The 17,047-nt window shown below is 45.1% G+C and overlaps 1 pseudogene; it reads left to right on the top strand.

The window, feature by feature from the left end:
* Positions 1-4,507: 4,507 nt before the first annotated feature.
* Positions 4,508-5,840, top strand: LOC120855072 (annotated as a pseudogene).
* The last annotated feature ends 11,207 nt before the right edge of the window (positions 5,841-17,047 follow it).

The following is a 17,047-nucleotide window of genomic DNA, read 5'->3' as shown; positions in this document are numbered from 1 at the left end:
CAGTGCTCTCTTTGCTAACAGACTTTACTCCCTTGAACTGGCAGATAATTCTTATGGAAAACCTGTTTTGGCGGACTTTGCCAAAGGGGCAGGAAATCACCAGTACAACATCAATATTCTAAATTTTTTCCACCACTTCCTCTAGCCCTGATTGGCATGACTGTGACTCTGTCCCATTGTGTAGCAAAAAAAAAAAAACAGTTTGACTGAATGCCACCTCATAACAAAGCGCACCGGCTTTCCAGCCCGAAGCGGTTGGGGCCTCATTAACTACTGTTCTCCTCCTCACAGTTAATTCCACAGATTAGGGCCTGTGACTTCCAGAAGCCACCTTAAAATACTAAATTCTACATGCATCAGCGTTCCTAATTGTAGGCAACAGAAGCTGATCCTGGCTGGTTACAGAAAATAAGGGTATTGAAATTATCTCAATAGCCCACAGAATCTGTGGAACTGAAGAAACTGGCTCAAGATTAAGCTTCCAAGTAAAGTAACTAAAACCAAAAACCTGGCCTGATGAGGAAACTACTGCTTCTGCTCCTGTGGCTGCCACCAGGATGCACCGAGGCCACCATTTGCAATTCAATCTGACTCTCCATGTGTCTCCAACCACTGCTACACCAGGAATGGGCTTCCCAGGTGGTGCAATGGTAAGGAATCTGCCTGCCAGTGCAGCTGATGCAAGAGATCCGGTCCGATCCCTGGGTCAGGAAAATCTCCTGGAGCAGGAAAAGGCAACCCCCTCTGGTGTTCTTGCCTGGAAAATTCCATGAACAGAGGAGCCTGGTGGGCTATAGCCCATGGGGTGACAAGGAGTTGAACACGACTGAGCGCGCACGCGCACGCGCACACGCGATGCTGTCACGTGGGCATCTGAGCGCACACACGCACGCGCACATGTGATGCTGTCACTCGGGCATCAAGAGCTCAACTCAACTTGCAACTGCCCTATCCCTGAAAGCCTCTGCCACTGCCAGGGAAACGGTTTCCACTCCAAGCCTCCTTCCTCAAACTACTGCTTCTGAATCAGAGTTTCATAGGGCAAGGCCTCTTGGTGGAGAATAGCTCACAGGCCTGAGCCTGACCACAAAAGAGGCTGGAAAACACCTGTGGGGTGGAAACGGGATTCAAGTGGCTGGAAACTCCCCAAACAGAGCAAAAAGTGCCGAGAAGCCAGAAAACATGAAGGGTTACGTGGGGCATTCAGGTGGAGCAGTCTGGCCAATGACGACAAGGCGTGTACAGTTTGGGAGAGTTACATGGGCTCAGAAGCACAGAGATGGTGCTATGGGCTGAACTGTGTCTCCCCAAAATTTATATCCTCACCTTCCAGGCGAGGCTTCCCAGGCAGTGGTAAAGAACCCACCTGCCGATGTGGCAGACACAAGAGAATCGCATGTTCTTAGTTGGAGAATCCCATGGACAAAGGAACCTGTCACAAGAGAGTTGGACAGGACTGAGCATGTACGCCCATGTCCTCACCTCCAGTATCTCAGGATGTGTCCTCAATTTGGAGACAGGGTCTTTGCAGAGATGATTGAGTTAAAATGAGATCATGAGAATTGGCCCTAATCCAACATGACTAGGAAATTTGAACACAGATTGCCATGGAAAGATAAAGGCAGCAAGCCAACAGAAATCAGAAATTGCCAGCAAAACACTAGAAGCTAGGAGAGAGGGATGGAACAGATTTTTTTTTTCCCCTCACAGACCTCAGAAGGAACCAACCCCACCACTCCTTGATCTTGAACTTCTAGTCTCCAGAGCTGTGAGACCATAAATTTCTGTTGCTTAAGCCACCCAGTCTGCAGTGTTTTCTTACAGAAGCCTTAGGAAACTAACACAGATGATAAATTAAGCCAGGGAATTAGGTAAATTTGCCTAGGAAGGGTGTGTTGATGCAAAGGGAAGTGATCTCAGAGAGACAGGAGTGAGCAGTCCCGAAGACAGACCTTAGTTCCCTGCCCAAGAATTCACCCTGGGCAGCCTGGATGAAACTAAGATCATGGCATCTGATCCCATCACTCCATGGCAAAAAGAAGGGGAAAAAGTGGAAGCAGTGACAGATTATTTTCTTGGACTCCAAAATCACTGCAGATGGTGAAATTAAAAGACCCTTGCTCCTTGGAAGGAAAGCCATGACAAACATAGACAGCATATTCAAAAGCAGAGGCATCATTCTGCCAACAAATATCAGTATAATAAAAGCTATGGTTTTTCCAGTAGTCATGTATGGATGTGAGAGATGGATCATAAAGAAGGCTGAGAAACAAAGAACTGATGCTTTCAAATTGTGGTACTGAGAGTCCCTTGGAGAGTCCCAAGGAGATCACACCAGTCAATCCTAACTGAAATTAACACTGAATATTCATTGGAAGGACTGATGCTGAAACTGAAGCTCCAATACTTTGGCTACCTGCTGTGAAAAGCCAACTCATTAGAAAAGACCCTAATGCTAGGAAAGAATGAAGGCAAAAGGAGAAGGGAGCAACCTAGGATAAGATGATTAAATAGCATCATCAACTCAATGGACATGACTTTGAGCAAATCCAGGGAGATAGAGGAGGACAGAGGAGACTGGTATACTACAGGCCATGGGGTTGGCAAAGAGTCTGATATGACTTAGAGACTGAGGAACAACAGCCTGGATGAAAAACAGGGAAACCTAACTGCTAGACCACCAAGCGTTAGAAGTTAGAACTAAAGTGGCCCTGGCGCTTGCCACCCTCCCACCCGTTTGAAGGCAAGAATGTTTCAAGAAGGCAGCAACTGTAACAACAGGTGCGAAGTTTACTCTCAGAGACACAGCACAACAAGTGGGAGAGCACACAAAGAAACAAATTGTTTAAGACTGAAGCAAGGCAGAGATCCACACCCAGAGAGAAATGCTGTGAGCACCATTCCTAGGGAGGAGGAGCACAGTGAAGACATGCAGGGCGGTCCTTCCGGATATTTGTGTCCCTTGGGCCAATTACTTCTTTTTTCACATCTGACCCATCCTAGGACCCTCCCCAACACGTATGGCACAGAGTTTTACCAAGATGGATTCCACCACACAGGCCGGTGGGGGTGGTGCCCCCTCCTACATGACCCCCAAGAAGCCTTCCTGTGCGTGTGCAGACAGGGAAGTTTTCCTTGACCTCAGGAGCGGGCACTCTATCTCTGCTATTAGCTTTGTCCTTGGAGCGTCTGGGGAAAAACAAAGCTTCAATTTTATTCCATTTGACAAATACCAGCTGTCCAGCCTGGAGGCCCATCCCCCTCCTACCCCCCTCAGGGAAGAAGAAGGAGGGCGAATATTAGGGTTATATTGAAGGAACGAGGCGCTTCTCCATGAGAGAAAGAAGGCAAAACCAGATGTAGGTGAGGCAAGGATTCCTGGGCAGTGACCTGTCAGGAAGCAGGACTATTCTCAGGAATAACCTGAAGGGAGGCAGGAAGAGAGAGCAGGAAGGGAAGAGCGCCATGATAGCAAAGGACCACGAAGGGCACCCTGACTTGGGCGGTCTGCCTGCCCAGGGAAGCTCTCCCACCTCAGAGTCGCTCCAGTCATGGGGCAAGGTTGCCGGGCTGCTGGGCTATAAGTACTCCCAAACCCATCAGTCAGAGGTTAAGAGCCGCCCTTGGTGAGTGGAGGTGGGGAGGGAGGAAATTCCTGGCCACCTGCGCTTCTCTGTGCAGGGAGAGGGATTCAGGCAGCCTGAGGGCGCTGGTGTGCCCCCAGACAATGAAAGGAATCCAAGATGACATGGGCAGAGCTCCGGCAGCCTCTGCGATACAGCTGTGGGTTGGCAGACATCGCAGTGTCCGTGAACAGGAAAGTGAGTAGAAAGGGAGACCATGGAGAGGCCAGGTGCTTGGCAGTTTTCACCAATCTGAAGAACGTGAATGTTCCGTATCTCCTTCTGTTCTGTAGAAGAAGACATTCAAGGAGAAAGAAGAAGATTTAAAGTATGAAAGAGAAGGCTGATCAGGAAGATACGGAAAGGTTGCCAGGCAACAAGGACCCAGCTGAGAGAGAGAGAGAATGACCTTGTTATGGCACAAATATCAACAGCATCAGGTGTGAGAGGACAGTGGCGCCCAAGAGGAGTGATCGGTACAGACGTGGTGAAGGCATTCGGCCTTTACTGGGCAGGAGAGGAGCTTAGAACAGGAAAGTGAAGAGAAAGGGAGACAGCGGAGAGGCCTGCATCTTGGCAGTTTTAACCAGTTTGAAGAACAGGTGTCGTGGGAGCACCTGGGTAAAAATAAATAAATAATGATTGTGAAGGGTGAGAGGATGTGGTGATGATGCAAGGTCCAGGGTGTGGCCGTGGCAGTGGGTGCTTAGGTGGAACAGAGTAAGGCCACGGGAGTTGCGAAGGCCAAACAGCCACCAGGCCAGAGCAGCGTGTTGCTAGTGCCTGCATCCCCACTCCCCTCTCCCCTCCTGGCCAAAGCCTGGGGGCAAGGACCACTGCAACCCTGCCAGCTAGAGTGCAAAGATGAAATAGAATTAGAAACCATGGTTTGGCTTGAAGACCAGAAAATCAGATACCAGCAGATAAGACTGAAGACAGAAAGACTTTATGAAACCTTCACAGCAGTGACTCGATAAGTTCTTCAAAAGATATCTCACAGACAGGAGCTGTTTTATCCAGATTCAAGATCTCCAGGTAACAATTGCCTGGCTTTTTGGTTCAGCTATGAGACTTGATTATGCAGATAATGCTGAAAACTATAAGGACTTGGGACCTGATAATGCAAAACATGTAGAAAGAAAGAAAGTGAAGTCGCTCAGTCATGTCTGACTCTTTGCAACCCCATGGACTGTAGCCTACCAGGCTCCTCCATCCATGGGATTCTCCAGGCAAGAATACTGGAGTGGGTTGCCATTGCCTTCTCCAGTGAATCTTCCCGACCGAGGGACTGAACCCAGGTCTCCTGCATTGCAGGCAGACGCTTTACTCTCTGAGCCACCAGGGAAGCCCAAACATGTAGACGGTGCAACTAAAACTGCAGAGCCCTGGATCAGTTTGGATGTAAATAATCCTGCTTGGAAGGCTGGGGTAAAGGCTTGCTACCCTTCTTCAGATTCAATGTCATGGTGACTACCTGATAATGATGAAAGTTCAGGTGATGGTTAAGGCAATTCTCACTGTGGTCCAGGAGCTCCTGACACAGGATGTGGTTGCTGGGAGAAACCAAACAAAAGGAGGCTTGCCTGATGCTTCAGACGAGCATATTCTTGGTTTTGACACAGGAAATGCAGTTCTCTGTGAAGCTGCTCAAGTTCTGCTGCAAATAGAAGAACTTGGAGAGCTGCAGACAAAAATGAAGGCAGCCAGAGTGGCTGTTCAGGCAATTCTTGCTGATCCAAAGACAGAGCACGAAACCAGAGGATTGTGGGGAATACCAGGTTCAACTGGTCACATATTTGGAAAGAATCATTCTGAACAGACTTATCTGATGGATATAGGAGGAACTCAGAACATTCTAGAAGAAGTCAGTCTTGTCCTAAATTTCTTCAGCTTTAGAAGACAGTGTCACCCAGGTACACTGACCGGTCAAAGTTCTCTTTAGCCCCCAGGACTCTATCAGCAGTTGAACACCGCAGAGGGAGTGGACATGATTCAGATCTCCAGGAATGTATCAGCGATGGCCTGTACCGATTTGCTTCTAACAAAATCATCCAGCACTACAGGGTAAGCCTGCAAGTTCCTGGACAAAATTGGTTTACTCAGCTCTGTAACTCCAGAACCTAACAGATGCCCACCTTGCATACCAGAAAGAAGCTCTCTAAACCCTTGTTGACTGAGGGCAAGAGGAGAAGGGAACAACAGAGGATGAGATGGCTGGATGGCATCACCGACTCAATGGACATGAGTTTGGGTAAACTCTGGGAGTTGGTGATGGACAGGGAGGCCTGGCGTGCTGCAGTCCGTGGGGTCGCAACACGACTGAGGGACTGAACTGAACTGAAACCCTTGTTGATTGAATGATTACTGGTTTATACTATTTGTGATGGAATTTAGCATGGCCATCTCGTAACAGGAAGTATATCAAGACTTTTAAGTTCAAGATTCAGTTCAGTTCAGTCGCTCAGTCGAGTCCGACTCTTTGCGACCCGATGAATCACAGCACGCCAGGCCTCCCTGTCCATCACCAACTCACAGAGTTCACTGAAACTCATGTCCATCAAGTTGGTCATACTATCCAGCAATCTCATCCTCTGTCGTCCCCTTCTCCTCCTGCCCCCAATCCCTCCCAGCATCAGGGTCTTTCCAATGAGTCAGCTGTTCACATGAGGTGGCTAAAATATTGGAGTTTCAGCTTCAGCATCAGTCCCTCCAATGAACACCCAGGTGACTCCCCCACAAAATCCTTGACGTAGAGCAAAATGAAGGCTATTTTTTTATGTGCAGTAAAAAACACCTAACAGAAGATTTTCTGTTTTAATCATCTTTAAGTGTACAGTTTAGTCACGTTAAATATATTCACATTGCTGTGAAACAGATTTCCAGAACTTTTTCAGCTTGTAAATCTGAAACCCCATACTCATTTAACAAAGCTCTCACCTTTTGCCCTGCTCACCAGCCCCTGGCACCCCATGAATCTACTTCACATGTGTGAAATCATACATTATTTAGCTTTTTGTGATTGGTTTATTTCATTTAGCATAACATCCTCAACTTTCACCCATGTTGTGGTGTGTGACAAGATTTATTTTCTTTTTAAGGCTAAATAATATTCCATTGTATGTATATACTATATTTTCTTTATCCTTTATTTCTTCCTGCTATATCTTACTCATCTGTTGACAGACATTTGGGGTGCTTTACCTCTTGGCAATTGTGAATAATGCTGCTATAAATATGGTTGTATGCATGTATTTCTTTGAGACTCTGCTTTCAATTATCTAGGATATACACACTCAGTTCCATTTTTAATTTTTTGAGGATCTTCCATACTGTTTTCCATAGTGGTTGCACCATTGCACAATCTTGACAACAGTGCACAAGGGTTGCTATTTCACCATATCCTCGCTAATCTGTCTTATTTCCTGGGTTTTAGTAGCCTTTTTAATGAACATGAGGTGATATGTCATTGTGGTTTTGATTTGCATTTCTCTGCAACAATTATAGGATTCCCTCTTTTCATTTTGATGATCATATTTCCAAGGCTTCTATTCCCAAAATCTAACCGATTAATCAATAATCACATAATTTCTATTCAACAATGACTAATCCAACTTATGTCAAAACAAATAATAAATAATCATAATTATAAAGGACAAACCTGGTGATTAGTGATGTTGAGTATCTTTTCATGTGCTGGCCACTTGAATGTCACCTTCAGTGAAATGTTTAGTGAAGTTTCTCCCTATTTATTATCAGAGTATTTAGGGGCTTTTGTTTGTTTGTTTTAAGAATTCTTTATTTATTCTAGATATTAATCCTTTATCAGACATATGATTTTTAAATAATTTTTCCCATTCCATAGGTTGCTTTTTCTCTCTGTTCACTGTGTTCTTTGATGCACAAAATGTTTAAGTTTGAGGTGATCAAAATATAGACAAAATTTTAACCACAATGAAGTAGCTAAGAGATTGTGAACCTAATATACCTAATGTTGGCAAGAAAATCTTGCTTATACGATTAGGAAGATACTCAAGGTAAACTGAAATTTTCACTAAGATCTCTCTCTATTTGAAGTGTTGGTTTTGCAACTGACTCTGCAGTTACTCTAAGCTATATTCTTCAAAGGACTCTGTGCAACCCTGGACCTGCTTAACACAATAACACAATAAAGCTGATGTTATAAGACATGGTTCAGTAAGACCAAAAAAAAACAAAGAAAAACAAAAAATAAAACATGGTATAGAAATTATCACTAAGGAAATGTTTTTAGCTGTGTAGTGTCCTAGAAACCAAGTAAATAAAGTATGCTGCTGCTGCTAAGTTGCTTCTGACCCTGTGCAACCCCATAGACGGCAGCCCACCAGGCTCCCCCATCCCTGGGATTCTCCAGGCAAGAACCCTGGAGTGGGTTGCCATGTCCTTCTCCAATGCATAAAAGTGAAAAGTGAAAGTGAAGCCACTCAGTCATGTCCGACTCTTAGCGACCCCATGGACTGCAGCCTACCAGGCTCCTCCATCCATGGGATTTTCCAGGCAAGAGTACTGGAGTGGGGTGCCATTGCCTTCTCCAAAAAAGTATGCTAGGTGCTATATGTTGTTGTTCAATCTCTCAATCATGTCCAACTCTTTGCAACCCCATGGACTGCAGCACCCCAGGCCTCCCTGTCCATCACCATCTCCCGGAGCTTGCTCAAACTCATGTCCATTGAGTTGGTGATGCCATCCAACCATCTTGTCCTCTGTCATCCCCTTCTCTTCCTGCCTTCAATCTTTCCGAGAATCAGTGTCTTTTCTAATGAATTGGTTCTTCACATTAGATGGCCAAAGTATTGGAGTTTCAGCTTCAGCATCAGTTCTTCTGATGAATATTCAGGACTGATTTCCTTTAGGATGGACTGGTTGGATCTCCTTGCAGTCCAAGGGACTCACAAGAGTCTTCTCTAGCACCACAGTTCAAAAGCATCAGTTTGTTCCCTCTCAGCCTTCTTTATGGCCCAACTCTCACATCTATTACATGACTACTGGAAAAAAACAAAGCTTTGACTAGAGGGACTTTGTTGGCAAAGTAATGTCTCTGCTTTTTACTATGCTGTCTAGGTTGGTCATAGCTTTTCTTGCAGTGAGCAAGTATCTTTTAATTTCATGGCTGCAATCACCATCTGCAGTGATTTTGGAGCCCAAGAAAATAAAATCTGCTTCCACTTTTTCCCCTTCCATTTGCCATGAAGTGAAGGAACCATATGCCATGATCTTAGTTTTCTGAATGTTGAGTTTTAAGACAGCTTTTTCAATCTCCTCTTTCACCTTCAAGAGGCTCTTTAGTTCCTCTCTGCTTTCTGCCATAAGGGTGGTGTCATCTGCATATCTGAGGTTATTAATATTTCCCCCGGCAATCTTGATTCCAGCTTGTGCTTCGTTCAGCCTGGCATTTCACATGATATACTCTGCATTGAAGTTAAATAAGCAGGGTGACGATACAGGGTGTCATTACAGCCTTCATGTACTGCTTTCCCGATTTGGAACCAGTCTGTTGTTTCATGTCCATTTCTAACTGTTGCTTCCTGACCTGCATAATGTTTCTCAGCATACATGTTTCTCCATCCAGGAGGCAGGTAAGGTGGTCTGGATTACCATCTCTAAGAATTTTCCCATTTGTTGTGATCCACACAGTCAAAGGTTTTAGCATAGTCAATGAAGCAGAAGTAGATGTTTTTCTGAAATTCTCTTACTTTTTCTATGATCCGATGGATGTTGGCAATATGATCTCTGGTTCCTCTGCCTTTTCTAAATCCAGCTTGAACATCAGGAAGTTCTTGGTTCAGGATCTAATTAAAGGAAAGAAAACCAGTTTTAAGCATTTCAAACAGAAGTAATTAATAAAGGAAATGGCTACAAGAGTATTAGAAGAGATGGAGGGGCAAAAGAGGAAAGGGGTGATTTCTCAAAGATTATTAACTTCAGGAAAGCGTCACCACTCTGGGCTAGAGGGGCAAAAGTGTTCCCTAAAACCCAGGGACCTAGGTGCCCTGAGCGCCTGCTGGCTGTTGGAGCCCAGTGTTGTGAGCAGGAGCCCAGGAGCCTACACCTCCAGGCTGTTGCTCTCTTGTCCACAGCCACCACCTGACTCACTGCTGCCCCTGTCACCAGAGCCAACGCTGTCGCCACCACCAACACTGTCTCCTCAGCTGTTCTGCCCTCACTGACGCCACAGGAAACCAGAGTCAGAAAGGCAGTCAATTCTCTCTCCCTTTCATCTTGCCGCGCCTTATGTTGACAAAACCTAAACAGAAACCAGCCAGCTTGGGAATCTGGAAAATGCAATTGCTCTCTCACCGATATATAGCAGAGCATAGAAGGGCGGATGAGGACAGAAAGCAATAGGCAAATGACCAGCACAGGCTACCCTCTTGGTCATGGGGCATCCCTTCTCATTCTTCTACCTCTATTTAGGTGACAGACTCAAAGACTAAATGGAAGTTACTCATCAGCGCTGCCTGCATCTCAGAAACCTTTCACATGTGCCATGTGCTCAGTCGAGTCTGACTCTTTGTGACCCCGTGGACTGTAGCCTGGCAGGCTCCTCTGCCCATGGGCTTTCCCAGGCAAGAACAGTGGAGTGGGTTGTCATGCCCTCCTCCAGGGGATCTTCCCCAAACAGTGATCGAAACTTTGTCTCCTGTGTCCTCTGCAATGCAGGCAGAATCTTTACCCACCAAGCCAGCCTCTCATAGGTCTCCTTTATCGTCAGTGTAAAGTTATTTTGGGGGGCTCCAAATCACTGCAGATGGTGACTGCAGCCATGAAATTAAAAGACTCCTACTCCTTGGAAGAAAAGCATATTAAAAAGCAGAGACATTACTTTGCCAACAAAGGTCCACCTAGTCAAGGCTATGGTTTTTCCAGTAGTCATGTATGGATATGAGAGTTGGACTATAAAGAAAGCTGAGCACTGAAGAATTGATGCTTTTGAACTGTGGTGTTGGAGAAGACTCTTGAGAGTCCCTTGGACTGCAAGGAGATACAACAAGTCCATCCTAAAGGAAATCAGTCCTGAATATTCATTGAAAGGACTGGTGCTGAAGTTGAAACTCCAATACTTTGGCCACCTGATGCAAAGAACTGACTCATTGGAAAAGAGCTGGGAAAGACTGAAGGCAGGAGGAGAAGGGGAGGACAGAGAATGAGATGGTTTGATGGCATCACTGACTCACTGGACATGAGTTTGAGTAAACTCTGAGAGCTGGTGATGGACAGGGAGGCCTGGAGTGCTGCAGTCCATGGGGTCTCAGACATGACTGAGCAACTGAACTGAATTGAAAGCTAAAGCCCCATCAGTTCAGTTCAGTTCAGTCACTCAGCCCCATAGTTTGGAGGTTAAGAACCTACCAAGCTACACCAAGCTTCCTCTCACAACTTCTCACTATCCTAGTTAGATTGATCCATATTTCATTTCCCAAACACATCTTGTGTGTTTCTTCCTCTAAGCCTTTGAGCTTGTCACTTCCCCCACCCAGAACGCATTCCCCATCTCACCTTTTCTACCTCCTTGGCTTCAGGCCTACCCAGTGTTCTCAGCATGGCTCAGGTTCAATTCCCGCACACAGGCCCCTCCCCAAGGCGCCAGCCCTCAGGACTTTTCCCGTCCTCTGAATTCCTCATGTCTATCCCACTGATAGAGACCGATTAGCCTTGCTGGCACCCCTATGGCACCTAGTGGCTTATTGTTTCCAGCCTATCCACTTACCGACTGATTTCTGGCAGTGGAGCATAGAGAAAAGGAATTGGCAATGCATAGTCAGCTATTAATTTGAAGCCCAAGCAGTTTACTGCCTGCCCAATATCAGCTTTCCTGCAGCCTCCCGAGGCCCCACTAGGCTCTGCCTGTTTGATTCTGAATTGTAATTTGCAGCAGTTTGTCAGCTCTCCGTAGCAAACTTCAAAGGAGTTCAGCTGGCCTTCAGAAATACTATTCTCAGATTACTACCAAGCTAGCAACCTGATTGAGGGTATTACTAAACCACACAGCTTGCCAGCTAGTATCAAGTCAAAGCAGAAGCAAACAAAATGTTTTTTTTTTTGAGGGTGTTGCTCAACAGGAATTGTGAGAAAACTTGCAAAGACTCAGAACTGAACAAATTTCTGCATAGCCATCCTGAGTCTGCTCCTGACAAAGATTAAAAAGAAGCAAAGGAGCTATAAACCCTTATTCTCTATGGAAGTTTAAGATTAGCTTTTACCAACAAAAAAATTCTTCATCAACAGGAAGGGCAATCAGCAAAGAACCGAAGACGTGATTCTTGTCCCAGTTCTTGCCTGGGATGAGGCATGTCTCTCTCTCTCTTTGGATTTCAGTTTCCTCGTCTGAAAAATTAGGAACTTGAACTAGATAATCCCCAAAGGCCCTTGCAATCATAAAATCTGATGATATCTTTAATTGCTTTCTGGTATCCTTTTATAAAATATCCAATTAATTCATTGAATTAATAGGTTATTAATTACCTATTATACTGAGAGCTACCACACATGGTGGTTCAGTTTGTACACTGAACAAATCCCGAGGCCACCATCTACATTATAGTATGTAAACTATACCCGTGTTGAGTGATATACAGCCTGAACATCCAAACACAGCAGCCTTGACTATGCTCTCCAATTTTGTAAATATTTAAGTTTTCACCTTTCATTTTCCATTTTGTTTTTTGTTGTTGTTGTTTTGTTTTCAAATGTAAGGTATACTTTTTTTCTGTTTTTGACTGCACTGCACAGCATGTGGGATCTCAGTTCCCCAACCCGGTATCGAACCCATGTCCCCTGCAGTGGAAGCACAGAGTCTTAACCACCGAACCACAAGGGAAGTCCCTCATCTTTTATTTTTTTAATACCCATTGTTTCTTGACCTTGGGTCCCTCTCAGCAGAAATAAAACTACATTAATATCTGGTACTGAACTAAGTACTCTTTTTTTGTCTTTCTTTTTTAATCTCTATCTATTATTTATTTAGTTGTCTTGAGTCTTACTTTCAGCTTGTGGGATCTAGTTCCCTGACCACAGATCAAACCCCCTGCATTGGGAGCACAGAGCCCCAAGCCACTGGACCACTGGAAAAGTCCCAGTACTCTCTTATTGATTAACTTTTAATCATGGATAAGAAATGAAACTATTAACATTAATATACCATTTATTGATCACCTATGTGCAAGACACTTTACATTATTACTACATCTAATCTTTATGAAATCCTATCAGGGATAAAAGTTTCATTCTTATCTTTGGATGAGAAAGTTGAGGTTCAGGGGAACTAAGTAAACTACCCCCAAGGGTTCCTAACCAGAGCTAGAAAGTGACTGAGATAAGGATTCAAAGCCACCTCTGACTCCAAACTTCACTCCATCTTCCATGACACTTACCCTTGGGTTGGCCAAAAAGTTCGTTTGGGTTTTTCTATAAAATGTTATATAAGCTCCATAATCTCCCAACAAGCCTGATGCTCTTGTGATATCAGTGAACAAGAACAAGTAATTAAGACATCAATTAACCAGAAACAGCAGTGATATTGCATAATCACCCTAGAAAGAAGTCAACATTCCCATTTCCATGCTGATGTTGTCACTAACTGGAAATGGGCTTACCTCTTGATGGGCCTATGTTCTCATCTGTCAGATAGGGGTAATGTCTTGGGACCTTTTTAGGATAATTAAGTACTAGCAATTCCTACGGCAATGAGCACTTAATTATTTGCGTTCTCTGAGTTTTTGTTAGTTTTTTTTGGCTCCAACTAAATTCTTGCACCACTCTTGTGATCACTTCAGACACCAAAGAGAGTTCTTTTGTGGTTCTTGTTTCTTTGTACCTCCCACAGGGCGTTCCTGTACTTCTCCCTCATCCTCAAGATCTCAGGTCTGAGAGCTTATTCCATATAGATCTGTAGGCTTTGAGAAATGTGCTTATTATCAGCAGCCCTGTCCTTCCCTCTCATGTCCCCAGGTCTTTCTGGATTTCCCAGTGAACTGTCCATTGCATTCCTAAAGTAGGCTGGTGTCAGAAATGTGGTCAAGCCGGGGGTGAAGTGGAAGGATGGATGCTATCTGGCTCCTTCACAGACTCTGTCTTTCAGCTCAGTATCACTCGATAGAATTAGAGGATGCCCTAATGAGCAGCCATAGAAGTTTCAGATCCAGACCAGGTTTTCCTTCTCAATATGAATAATCAATCATTATGACTATGATTATGAGGGTAGGAGAAAATAGAGATCTAAATACAATTAAAACATGTGAGTTATTTCCCATATACAGCTAATGTTTTCTTCTCCATACCACTTGGACGCAAGACATGATGTTTTATTTGTCTGTGTGTGTGCTTAGTCACTCAGTCGTGTCCGACTCTGCGACCCCAGGGACTGTAGCCCACCAGGCTCCTCTATCCAAGGGGATTCTCCAGACAAGACTATTGGAGTGGGTAGCATGCCCTCCTTTGGGGGATCTTTCCAGCCTAGGGATCAAACGCAGGTCTCCCGCGTTGTAGGTGGATTCTTTATCTGGCTCTGAATTCTTGTCTATGTGGATGGAAAAAAATATAACCTTCGTTATATGTAGAGGCCCACCTCCTTCCCCTTTGCCCAGAATTGTATTTGCATATTGGGGCACTTAGGTAATCCCAAAAATTTGGGGGAAAAGTATTCTGATTCCCAGTCTGTTGAGGTTGACACTAAAAGGCTCATTACCCAAAATTATGTGGCCCATTGAAAGATACCAGTTCAGGGCCTTCCCTGGTGGTCCAATGGCTGACTCCACACTCCCAATGCAGATGGCCCTGGTTTGATCTCTGATCAGGGTATTAGATCCCACATGCTGCAACTAAGAGTTCACGTGCCGCAACTAAAGATCCTGCATGCAGCAAGTAAGACCTGGCACAGTCCACTAAGTACATAAATAAAAACAAAAATAAATATTTAAAAAGAGATGACAGTTCATAGCCCAGCCCTGAGGACCTCAGTCACTTCCAAGACTCCCATGATGCTGAGGGTTTAAACCCCAGGTTCCAGGCATCACTTCCAACAGAGGAGCCACTCCTTCGGGAATGCTGCGTGGTGGCTGGGCACTGGTCCGTGCTACTCTCGTGACCACCACTGCCACCAGGGAGAGTTCTCTGTGGTCCCTGCCCCCGTGTGGTTCCAGCCTGCTGTCTAACCCTGGAAAAGGGGCGTGTGATTGGTGAAGCTTAGGTCACAGGTCCTCACCTTCACTGCAAGGGAGACTGAGAGAGCAAGTAGCTATACTGTGAGACAGGCTCTGCCTCTAACCAAGACATGGAAAACGGGATTTCCCAAACAGGGCATGAGCAAGAACAGAAGACAGTGTCTGTCCTGCTTTAACCTGGGGGTCTTGGTGAAATCCCTTGAATTCTCTCTTTTTTTCCTTTGGTCACCTTGTGTGGCATGTGGGGTCTTAATTTTCTGCTCAGGGTGGAATCTGTGCCCGCTGCAGTGGAAGTGTGGCGTTTTAAAGCACTAGACCACCAGGGAAGTCCCTCCCCAGCCCCACCTTGTCTCTTCTCTTAGCTTCCTCAACTGAAAAAAGAGATAATGATACTGGCTCCACAGAGTGAAAGACCAGGAAGCAAAAGCAGACCTGGGTAGCCCAGCCTCCCCGCCTCAATGGTGTGGCAGGATGGGGCAAAGAAGGACAAAACCCCAGGAGAGGAGGGATGAGACCCTGGAGGTGATTATGGTCTGATCATCCAGGCCAAGACTTGAGCTGAAATGCCCTCTAAAAGCAGAAATCATCCAGAAGTCATTCCTCTCCAACAGTTATCACTAAGCCCGGAGGATTCTAGAAAGACTCAGAATGAAAGAAAGGGAAAAGAGAACGCGAAAGGTGCTTTAAAATAGGACACTGGGTGCACAGGAGAGGGAGGGAAGTCAAAGCAGTGCTGAAACAGAGGTCATCTTGCCCTAAATCAGAGTGGGGTAACCGCGGCAACTCCCCACCTGGGGCTCCGAGTCATCTGACCCTCCCATATGCCTGTGGGCACCTGTTAACCAAGTCAGAGTTGCAGCACAGCAGCCATGGAGCTAAACAATTAAACCTCTGCATTTTTGCTTTTCATGCCTAAGGTCTCTACATGTGAAAAAAAATCTAATGCGATTTTTTTTTTCCCTCATAGCTATGTGTCTCCGCTCATGTTCCAGACAGGAAAATAAATAACAATGGATTATGAAATATGGTTCCAGAAAGAATGTTGAAGTTTTTTTCCTGGTATTTTTCATCTCTACAATAGTGTGAGCTCAAAAATAATAACAAAAACACTGTGACTATATAAATGAAAGATATATACATATTTTTAAAACATCCTGCACAATTCTATAGTTACTATATATTTTATGTCCTATATATCTGTGAATATATATGCTGCTGCTGCTGCTAAGTCGCTTCAGTTGTGTCCGACTCTGTGCAACCCCGTAGACGGCAGCCCACCAGGCTCCGCCGTCCCTGGGATTCTCCAGGCAAGAACACTGGAGTGGGTTGCCATTTTCTTCTCCAATGCATGAAAGTGAAAAGTGAAAGTGAAGTCACTGAGTCATGTCCAACTCTTAGCGACCCCATGGACTGCAGCCTACCGGGCTCCTCCGTCCATGGGATTTTCCAGGCAAGAGTACTGGAGTGGGGTGCCATCGCCTTCTCCTGTGCATATATATATATATATATAGAGAGAGAGAGAGAGAGAGAGAGAGAGACTTCCCTGGTGGTTCAGACGGTAAAGCATCTGCCTACAATGTGGGAGACCCGGGGTTCAATCCCTGGGTTGGGAAGATCTTCTGGAGAAGGAAATGGCACCCCACTCCAGTACTCTTGCCTGGAAAATCCCATGGACGGAGGAGCCTGGTAAGCTGCAGTCCATGGGGTCACAGAGTCGGACACGACTGAGCAACTTCACTTCTTTCACTTCTATATATATAGAGAGAGAGAGACAGAGAGAGGGGCAGAGAGAGAGAGAAGTCGTGTCTGACTCTTTGCAATTCCATGGACTGTAGCCTGTCAGGCTCCTCTGTCCATGGGATTCTCCGGGCAAGAATACTGGGGTGGGTAGCCATTCCCTTCTCCTGGGAATCTTCCTGACCCAGGGATCAAACTAGGGTCTCCTGCACTGCAGACAGATTCCTTACCAGATGAGTCACCGGTAAAGCCCAGTGTATATACATAAAAATAATTAAATTGTACATTTTAAATTTTATTAAAAATTGTTGAATTGTACATTTACTATGGGGGTATTTTATGGTATGTAAATTATACCTCAATAAAGCTATCTTTAAAAACTAACCTACACAAGGTTTGAAGACAGATTACAAAGTAGCAGAATATATTTGCCATGAAAATAACTGGAATAGAGTTATCCTTACTACATAAAGAACTCTCCAAACTTGTGAG

Source organism: Oryx dammah, unplaced genomic scaffold (assembly GCF_014754425.2).
Source record: "Oryx dammah isolate SB20612 unplaced genomic scaffold, SCBI_Odam_1.1 HiC_scaffold_27, whole genome shotgun sequence".
In the NCBI taxonomy this organism is placed as follows: Eukaryota; Metazoa; Chordata; class Mammalia; order Artiodactyla; family Bovidae; genus Oryx; species Oryx dammah.
Note: the sequence above shows the minus strand (reverse complement) of the source record. Positions and strands in the feature narration are given on the sequence as shown.